We start from the raw sequence: 8,423 nt of genomic DNA, 5'->3' as shown, positions 1-8,423 counted from the left end.
AAAGATGAGTGAACAGCCCAGGACCACTCAAGTTTTGGAAATGGTGGGTTAGCACTCGGTTCCATCTCTGCCTCCTTTCAGGCTGTCTTTCTATGCACTAGCACCCAGCAAGCTAAACCTACATGTCCCAGACTACCTTGCAGCTAGGATAAGAGAGGCTATTTGATTCCACCAATGAAAAGCACTTGAACAATTTTGGAAGATGGAAGGGAGGTAGAGACCATCTTCCTTTAGCTTTGGGCTATTTTTCTGCAGGCAAGGAAGGTGTCCTAAAGCAGCCCTCCTAGGGCCTGTCTCAGGCTTTGTGGGAAGTAAGTGACTGTTGAGGCCTCATGAGTTGTGGCTGCTTCCTGATCCTTGTATTGCATCTCTGGCAAAGTGTTCTTGAATTGAATTGAATTCTTCCTGTGGCAGCCTCCTGACGTCCTGTCTCTGGATGGGACAAAGTAACAGCTCCCGTGAAAGGTAGTTCTCTGAAGTTGTTAGGAGCTCAGCATAAATCCTAGAGCCCAGACCTCCGGCCCTTCCACTACTTTTGAAAGCATTCAATTCCTTGTATTAATCCCTTTATACTTTAATATATAAAGTGATTTTATGGACAACTTCTAAACCTTGACCAATACGCTATTAGGTAGTCTATGGCAAAGATTGCTAACTTTTTACTAAGATCTAGTCTCTTTAATTCTAAAACTCTGGAGTTTTAGCTGCAAATATGGCTATCTTGCATAGTACTATTTCCCATTCTCCCTTGCAGCTGTGTGACCATGTGACTAAGTTCTGGTAATACAGTATGATCAGAAGTGATGTGTGTGCTACTTCCAGGTCTTTCCCTCTGGGTGGGATGCAGCTATGATAGTGGGACCTGAGGCAGCCAACTTGAACCCAGAGATGAAAGTCATATGTTGAAGCTTGCAGAGTCACATGACCAGAACAACCTATGCCTGGACAAGCATGTGACAAAAAATAAAAGTCTATATTGAAGCTAGGGTTTTGGGAAACTGTTATAGCAGCTTAGACAGAAATCTAACATATAAAACCTATACTTTTGGGAAAGTATCCAATAGGAAAGACAAATTAAACTGATAAGAACAGATACTATACTTGATCTTAGCCAAAAGGCCGAGAAGCGATAGGAAAGACAAATTAATAGGAAAAAAGGAACTCAGAAAACAGAGACTATATATAGAACAGGAGACAACTATTTTTAAAAAGAACCCATAGATAACATTCTCAGGGGTACAAGAAAAGATATTCATGGAAAAAAATAACAGAATGTGATTAATGCAATGAAACACATCGATCTCAGAACACCTGGAATAAGGAGAAAATCCTTGAGGTATCAGCGCTCATACATAAAGCACTAGCCATCAGAATGACACCAGATTCTCGCCAGTAGCACAAGAAGCTGGGAGGCACTGGAACACCATCAAAATTCTGAGAGAGAGTGATTTGCAGTTTAGAATTTTCTATCTGGCCAAATTATCAATAACATGTGCCCAATATAGGGGAATTTCAGACATGCAAAATATGGGCTATTCTTTCATTCATCTTTTGGAAAGAAGCTATTGGAATGCACACCTCCCCAATAAGGGATTAAACCCAGAAAGAAGGGCTAGGAATGAGATATAAGAGACAATTAATATGGGAGAGAGGCTGTTCTGAGGTAAATTGTGTCTCTCAAAAACTCCTATGTTGAAGTGGTAAACCTTATTTGGAAATAGAGGTATTGCAGATGTAATTCGTTGATATGAGGTCACACTGGAGTAGGGTGGGTCCCTAATCCAATGTGAGTTGCGTCCTTATAAAGAGAACACCATGGGAAGATGGAAGCTATGCTGCCACACGTTAGTAACTACCAGAAGCTACGATGAGGCCTGGAACAGATCCTTTCCTCATGCTTCCAAAGGAAGTGTGGCCCTGCCAATGCTTTGACTTTGGACTTCTAGCCCCTGAAACTTTGAGACAATAAATTTCTGTGTTTAAGTCACTTGACTGTGGTACTTTGTTATGGCAGCCCTCAGAAACTAATATAGAGGGGAAGGGACATCACCAGATAATGGGAAGGGTGGCCCCAGAATGAGGGTGGGACAGCAGGCCCAGTGAACAGCCCATCCACCTGGAGTAAGAAGACAGAGGCTCCAGGAATGGTGTCTTCAGGAGGAAAACCACATTACTGCATCACGTCCTGTTTTCCCAAGTTCAAAGTAATACAGGGAGATTTACAGCTCTGTTGGTGAGCTTGGGAAGTATTGAATCCAAGACCCACATAAAAAGGAAGCGCAGTTATAGAAAACTACTTGGCTTAGCAGTAAGCAGTACCTAATCAAAACAATGTACACCCTGATATTTGACTTACCCAAAAATTGTCATTTAACTAAACCGGGAGGAGGGAGAGTGGAAAGGGGGGCAGCAGCCTAGCCAGTGTTGTTGAGAGGTTGAGGATCATCCCATGAATCTAGAGGTTGCTGGTTCGATTTAGAGTCAGGGTGCACGCCGGGATGCGGGCTTGATCCCTGGTGGGGAAGCGCAGGATGCAGCCGATCGATGTTTCCCCTCTCATCAATGTTTCTGTCTCTCCCTCTCCTCCTCCCTTCCTCTCTCTGTAAAAATCAATAAGAAATCTTTAAAAAAGAACAAAGAAAGGGGGGCAGCAAATGAGAGTTAAATTCTCTTATCCTATAATAAAAATCAACAGACAATATTAAAAATAAATAAAAGCAAGAAATGCAGCATAAGCATATTATTTGAAGGTAAGCAGCTGAAAATAGCTAACAGAGTTTTTTTTTTGTTTTGTTTTTTAAATGGCTGTCCAGGAAGCAGGACTTGGAGATGAGAAGGATTAGGGTTGGGGGTTTGTTATTAAAAATAAAATCTTCCATTTTCTTTTTTCTTACCCAGAGTAGAGATGGAGAATAATTTTCTGTGCCTCACGGATCAGTCTCAGGTCCATGCTGACAGTTGTCATACCCGATAGCCTTCTGTTTAGTTTACCTGTTTTAGTCATTTCTCTCACATCTCAGTTATTTCCCTGTTCCTTCAATCATGTCAGTCACTTTTTTCAGTTCTCACTCTACTCTCTCTTCATCCTTCCAAAAACATGGTAATCACAGAAGGCCTGCTCCATGGAGCACTAAAGAAAGTTTGCTTCCTGGCTAGATGGCATTCACTTGATGCCATTCATTGAATCCATTTGGCTTCTCCTGCCATCCTAGGGCCTGTTGAAACTTATGTTTAGGTCCTTTTGAGCTCTAGCCTCACCTACAGTCATAACAAAGACCAATCTTGTGTCTGAGTAGTTCAAGTTCATTCCTGAGTTTTGTTTCATGTGCCCATAGTGCACTAGCCTGTTTTCTGTGGCTTGTTCAACTTAGTCCGATGTATTATATGACCCATGGATAGTTTGCATTATTAAAATTCTGTCATCTGGACTACAGATAAAGATGGGTAATCCAAAGACCATCTCTTCCCTCCTGGGTATGTCTCTCTTTCAATTTGTGGTCAGGGCACATGCCCGGATTCTGCGAAATGGCAAACATTGGGAGGCAGATTCTGGTTTCAATTCTACAGACCCAATCTCAGTATTGTGTGAAAACAAAACTGGATTCTGGCATTTTGAATGAATCAGAGAGCTAATAGTTTATTTCCTGGTTGCTGGTTTGCAGTGCAGTAAGTGGATTTGGGCTAAGCCAGCCTCTTTGTGCCAGTCTCCAAACGTTGCAGCACAAATGGGTAGCATTCATTCATTCATTCATTCAACAAACATTTATTAAGTGCCATGGTGCACAAATGTAGGAGCCACAAAACAGATGCTTGTCAAATAAAATTGTGTGACAATGAACATCAACTCACTGAGGCGATGGAGCAAAAAGGAGAGGAGCCTGGTGGAGACTGGATCCCTGCCATCTTGTGTCAGAGCTCTGGTTGTTGACCCCTGGCCTGAACCGTAGCAAGCCGGCTTGTCACTGAGCCCGTCACGTGGGGCAGAAGCAAACGCCTTGCTGAGGTCTCAGGTCGATTACATCTATTGCTTCCACCTTATCTACATGGCCTGTCACTCTATCATAGAAGGAAATTAAATTGGTCCGACTTGATTTACTCTTTACACGGCTGTGTCCATAAGCTCCCCAGGCCTTGCCCCTTCTGCCTGACTGCACATTGATTGCTTGATGATTTGTTCTAGCATCTTCCCTAGAAGTCAGGTTAAGCTTATCGGGCTATAAGGAATATGGTTGTCTTTTTCTGCTTCTTTAAAGATGGGTATCGTGTTTGTTCTTTGTGACAGTCCTGAGGTAACGCCCCTTCTCTGGGAAATGCTCAGAATAATTGCTGGTCCCTCCCCAGTGGTCACTGCCAATTGCCCACGTCCATTCAATCGAGTGTCGTGAGTCCCTGTGGGTTTAGTTTCAGGCAGCTTTTTGCAAAGGACGATCTGCTCGATTTCAGGTCTGCTGGCCCCAGCAATGTCACACGAGCTGGGACTCCATGTCTAAAAACAAGTCAAGAGTTAAAGATAAAGAAAGACGCAGAGGAAACCTGTATTCACCAGCCACGGTGGGGCTGAAAGGAGATCAGACAAGACGTCTGCTTGTGGTTGCTTTCTGAGAGTAACCCACAGACCCGACAACAAAATGTAACATCTTTTGGTAAAGGCAGATGTAAAAATACACATTAAAACCTCTGCTATTTTGAATCCTCCCATTACTGCTTTCCCTCTTTGTCCACGGGGAATGGTATTTTTCTGGGCTTTTCTTTTGTGTAATGTAAATGAAGAGTATTTCTGGTAAAATTTCATAAAAGCCTGTCTGCCCTTTCTGCCCTCGTGCCTTCTTGGTGGGGCCACTTCTTTGTTCTTCCCTCCCTGCTCCCCTCTCCTCTCCCACCTCATAGGCTCCACCTCTCCCACTGAGAGGTCCCTGCACGCAGCTCCATCTTGCTGCTCTCTCCTGCTTTCTCTGATCCAGTGTTTGTCCTGAGCCCCCTGAGTTTATTGTTTAAAGGGCACTTGCTCCCCCCACATATTTCCTTATCTATTTTATTTTTTCCCTCCTTTAGGTAGTAAGAAACTTCTTATGAATTCCTTCATTTTGTAGAAATCTGCTTTTTAAACATTCTCTCTGACTCTTTTCTCCTTTTTTCTTCATGACCAACTTCTACTTAGGATCATAGAGTTTTGCACCCTCCAAATCTCTAATTCTTGTCCTCTAAGGAAACAAATCAAGAAAAAGTAAATATCTCCTAATGTACCATTAGAATTTGTCAATTCTTGTCCTGATTTAGTCTGCAGATATTTTAATAGAGAAGATATTTTCTGTTCTCTCTCTCTCTCTCTCTCTCTCTCTCTCTCCCCTCATTCACACACGTGCGCACCCGCCCACCCACACACACATACACACACACACACACACACACACACACACACACACACACCATCACCCCAAGATGCCAACCTTGCATTTCTTTGCAGATCTCAGTTCTCCCATGAGTCCCTGGATATGCAGTTAACTGTATGCTTCACACTCACTAAAATAAATGGTTTAGTTATTATCCCATGAAGGAACCAAGAAACTTCACCCAAAGCCTAAAACTCTTTCCAGCTTTATTTCTTTGTTCTCCCTCCACCCTAACCCTCTCACACACAACTTTTCTGCATTTCTCCTTCAGTGTCTTCCTGCTCCTCTCCTGGGAGGGGGGAGCCCTTGCAGAAGGCAGCTATGTCGGAATCTAGTCCTCACTCAGCTGAGCTTCATCAACCACTATGCCAATAACAGCTCCTCCCTACGCAGCAGGGTTCTCTGTGGGGCTCCTCGATCTGAGTCGCTTGCAAAGGGAATGAAGGTAAGACTGAATTCTGTTCACCTCCTCCCACCCCCGGGTGAGTCAGTGCCTCTAGCTGGCTCAGTGGCTCTCAACTTCGGCTGTACATTAAAATCACCCGGGGAGCTTTTAAAACTTCTGCCCAGACCAATTAAATCAGAACCTCAGAGGGCAGGGACCCACACAACAAAAGGTATAAAACTGCTCAGGTGACTGAAATGTGCAGCCAAGGTTGAGAACCACTGAGTTGGTTGGCCTGTATTTTCAGGCAGCCCAACTCGGGTGGGGCCGAGACCCTGTTGAGTCTCTGTCTTCCCCTCACCCCAGTGCGTTGGCTCTGTGGCCTCATGGCAGTGGTTGTCAATCTCTCTGTGTTCATGTTACACTCTTGAACCCGGCAGCACACTGGAAGTGATTCAAGACTCAAAATAACACCGACCGGCTGGCAATTAGTGCAGCGCAGCTGGCCCCGGTCATCTGTGTGTCTGTAAAAGTGACTGCACACGCGATTGAGTGAGCTGCCATCTCCCACTGGTTGGAATGCCTGGGCCCCGACTGAGCTCTCTTACACTCTCAAGGCCAAGTTCTTACTTGCTCCAGTGAGCACTCCTTTCTTTGGCACCACCTGACATCACACTATGCTTCTTGCCTATTTCTCTCAATAAGTTTTACCCAGTTGTACCCTGTGGTGCTAGAGCTACTCAAGTTCCACATGAAAGGCACCAAAGTAGCAGTATTGTCACAAAAAATGCCATACACTTTGACTGCAGTGTAGGGTACTCCTATGAAGAGGTTTGAAAAATGAGCTACAACAGAGCAGTTGAGATCCCTCACCTTAATCACTGCAGCCAGAATCTTCCCTTATCTCTGGCCCAGTTCCCCATGTAGGCAAGGTAGGCACTAACCTCCTCAGCCCCTGCCTCCTGCAGGCTCTGGGCTCCCTCTGCCAGGAGCTGGTCCCATCCTAGGAGGAAGCAGGCAGTGAGTTTTCTGTCTGAGTGGAAGCTGCACCTCTGCAGAGCTGTCCCTGTCACTGATGTCGCCCCTTCCCCTCTGCTGCTTTTTGACTCCTGGCCTCATTTCAACTCCTGCTGTCCTGGTTTCTCTTCCTGCTCATCTCCCACCCTGACCACCAGCCCTGTCTCCCAAACCTCTCCTCCATGGGCCTGCATCCACCCTGCTCCCCTTGCACCCCACCATGACTCTCCAAGCCTGGCTGTCTGGTCTGACTCTTGCCACCGCCTTTAGACCCACCAAGAGAAAGAGCTGTCCTCAGCCCATGGTCAACGTCAGAACTCTGCTTTGTTCTACCATCTGTCGAGTGAGCTAGTCATGCTGGTCCTGTGACCTAGAATCTATGCTCTACCTTTTCCTCTGATGGTTCCCTTCTTCTGGCCTTGCTTCCTCTTTGTTACCAATTGTTAGGCTTCTTGGTTCCATTTGACCCAGTATGTGATGGGGTCTCTGATCCCAGCGACAGTGTTGAGAGAGACCCTCTGTCCTCTGTCTCCTGCTTCCTCCTCAGAGACACCTGAGCCAGAAAGATGAAGGGACCAAACAAGAGAGTGAGGAGCTCAGGCACCAGGAGAGGCTGTGTCCTTTCCTCCTGAAGCCATTTATGAGGTCACCCACTTGGAGACCCCAAGACAGGGGGAATTCAGCCATCTCCCAAGACCAGTACCTGGTCATGGGTCCATATCGTTGACCAAGAGGCAATCATTTATTAGCCTCTGTGGTTTCTTCAGTCCCCCAAAAGCAAAGAGAACAAACAGATGTTCCCGTGGGATGTGACAGGAACCCATGGGGAAGCTAGCCCCTGAAAGGACGCTTGGTTCCTCCTTTTGCAGGGCTCGGTGCCCCGTCAGAGTATGTGGGTCAAAACAGGTTGACTTTGAGGAGGTAAGAACAGTAGCTGTGTCCTGCATAATAGCCCTTTCCATCTTAGCTTCCACTTCTCCCTCAGGCTAAATCCTCTCAGGTTCATGTGGAAAGAGTGAATGAGGCCAACCCAAACCTCACAGAGTGTGGGCACTGGAGAGGATCCTCTGGACCATCTTGTTCCAAGATGGTTCTCTGGGGGGTCAGCTCCAACCAGCTGGTGGGCTCTGCCTGGAGAGGCAAGTAAAGGTCCCCAGGCTGCTGTGTGGACTGGTCATAGAGAGTGTAGTAATCAGTGATCAATGTCTGCCCTAGGTGCACAAATGGAATTATGTGCTGTGTATTCACTCACTCTGACCTGCTCCAACAATTTCACTTCCAGAGAAATGTGGGGGCCTGCCTGAAGTCACAAAACTAGTTAGCAGAAGCAGGAACTGAACAGAAATTGCTGACTTCTGGTCCACTGCCTTCAGCAGGTACTTTCCAAGGTGTGCCATGAGGTCAATGCCCATATTTCCAGTAGACACTTCCTATGTGAACTGGGAAAGCTTAGGAAGCCCAGTTATGTTGGTGGCTCTGGGTTCTCTGTGGAGACATTCTCAGGAAAGCCAGCCCACTTGGTGTCTCTCTCCCTTTCTTACTCATTTTCTACCTCTCAACTGAGTTTTTTTCTGAATCAAAAAAGAAGTTGTAGCATATTTATGATAGAATGCTATTCAGCCATAAAAAAT

The 8,423-nt window shown here is 45.6% G+C and overlaps 1 pseudogene; it reads right to left on the bottom strand.

Annotated features, from left to right (window-relative positions):
* Nucleotides 1-983: 983 nt before the first annotated feature.
* On the bottom strand, nucleotides 984-1,131 carry LOC111825694 (annotated as a pseudogene).
* Nucleotides 1,132-8,423: the final 7,292 nt, after the last annotated feature.

Source organism: Myotis lucifugus, unplaced genomic scaffold (assembly GCF_000147115.1).
Source record: "Myotis lucifugus unplaced genomic scaffold, Myoluc2.0 scaffold_36, whole genome shotgun sequence".
Classification (NCBI taxonomy): Eukaryota; Metazoa; Chordata; class Mammalia; order Chiroptera; family Vespertilionidae; genus Myotis; species Myotis lucifugus.
Note: the sequence above shows the minus strand (reverse complement) of the source record. Positions and strands in the feature narration are given on the sequence as shown.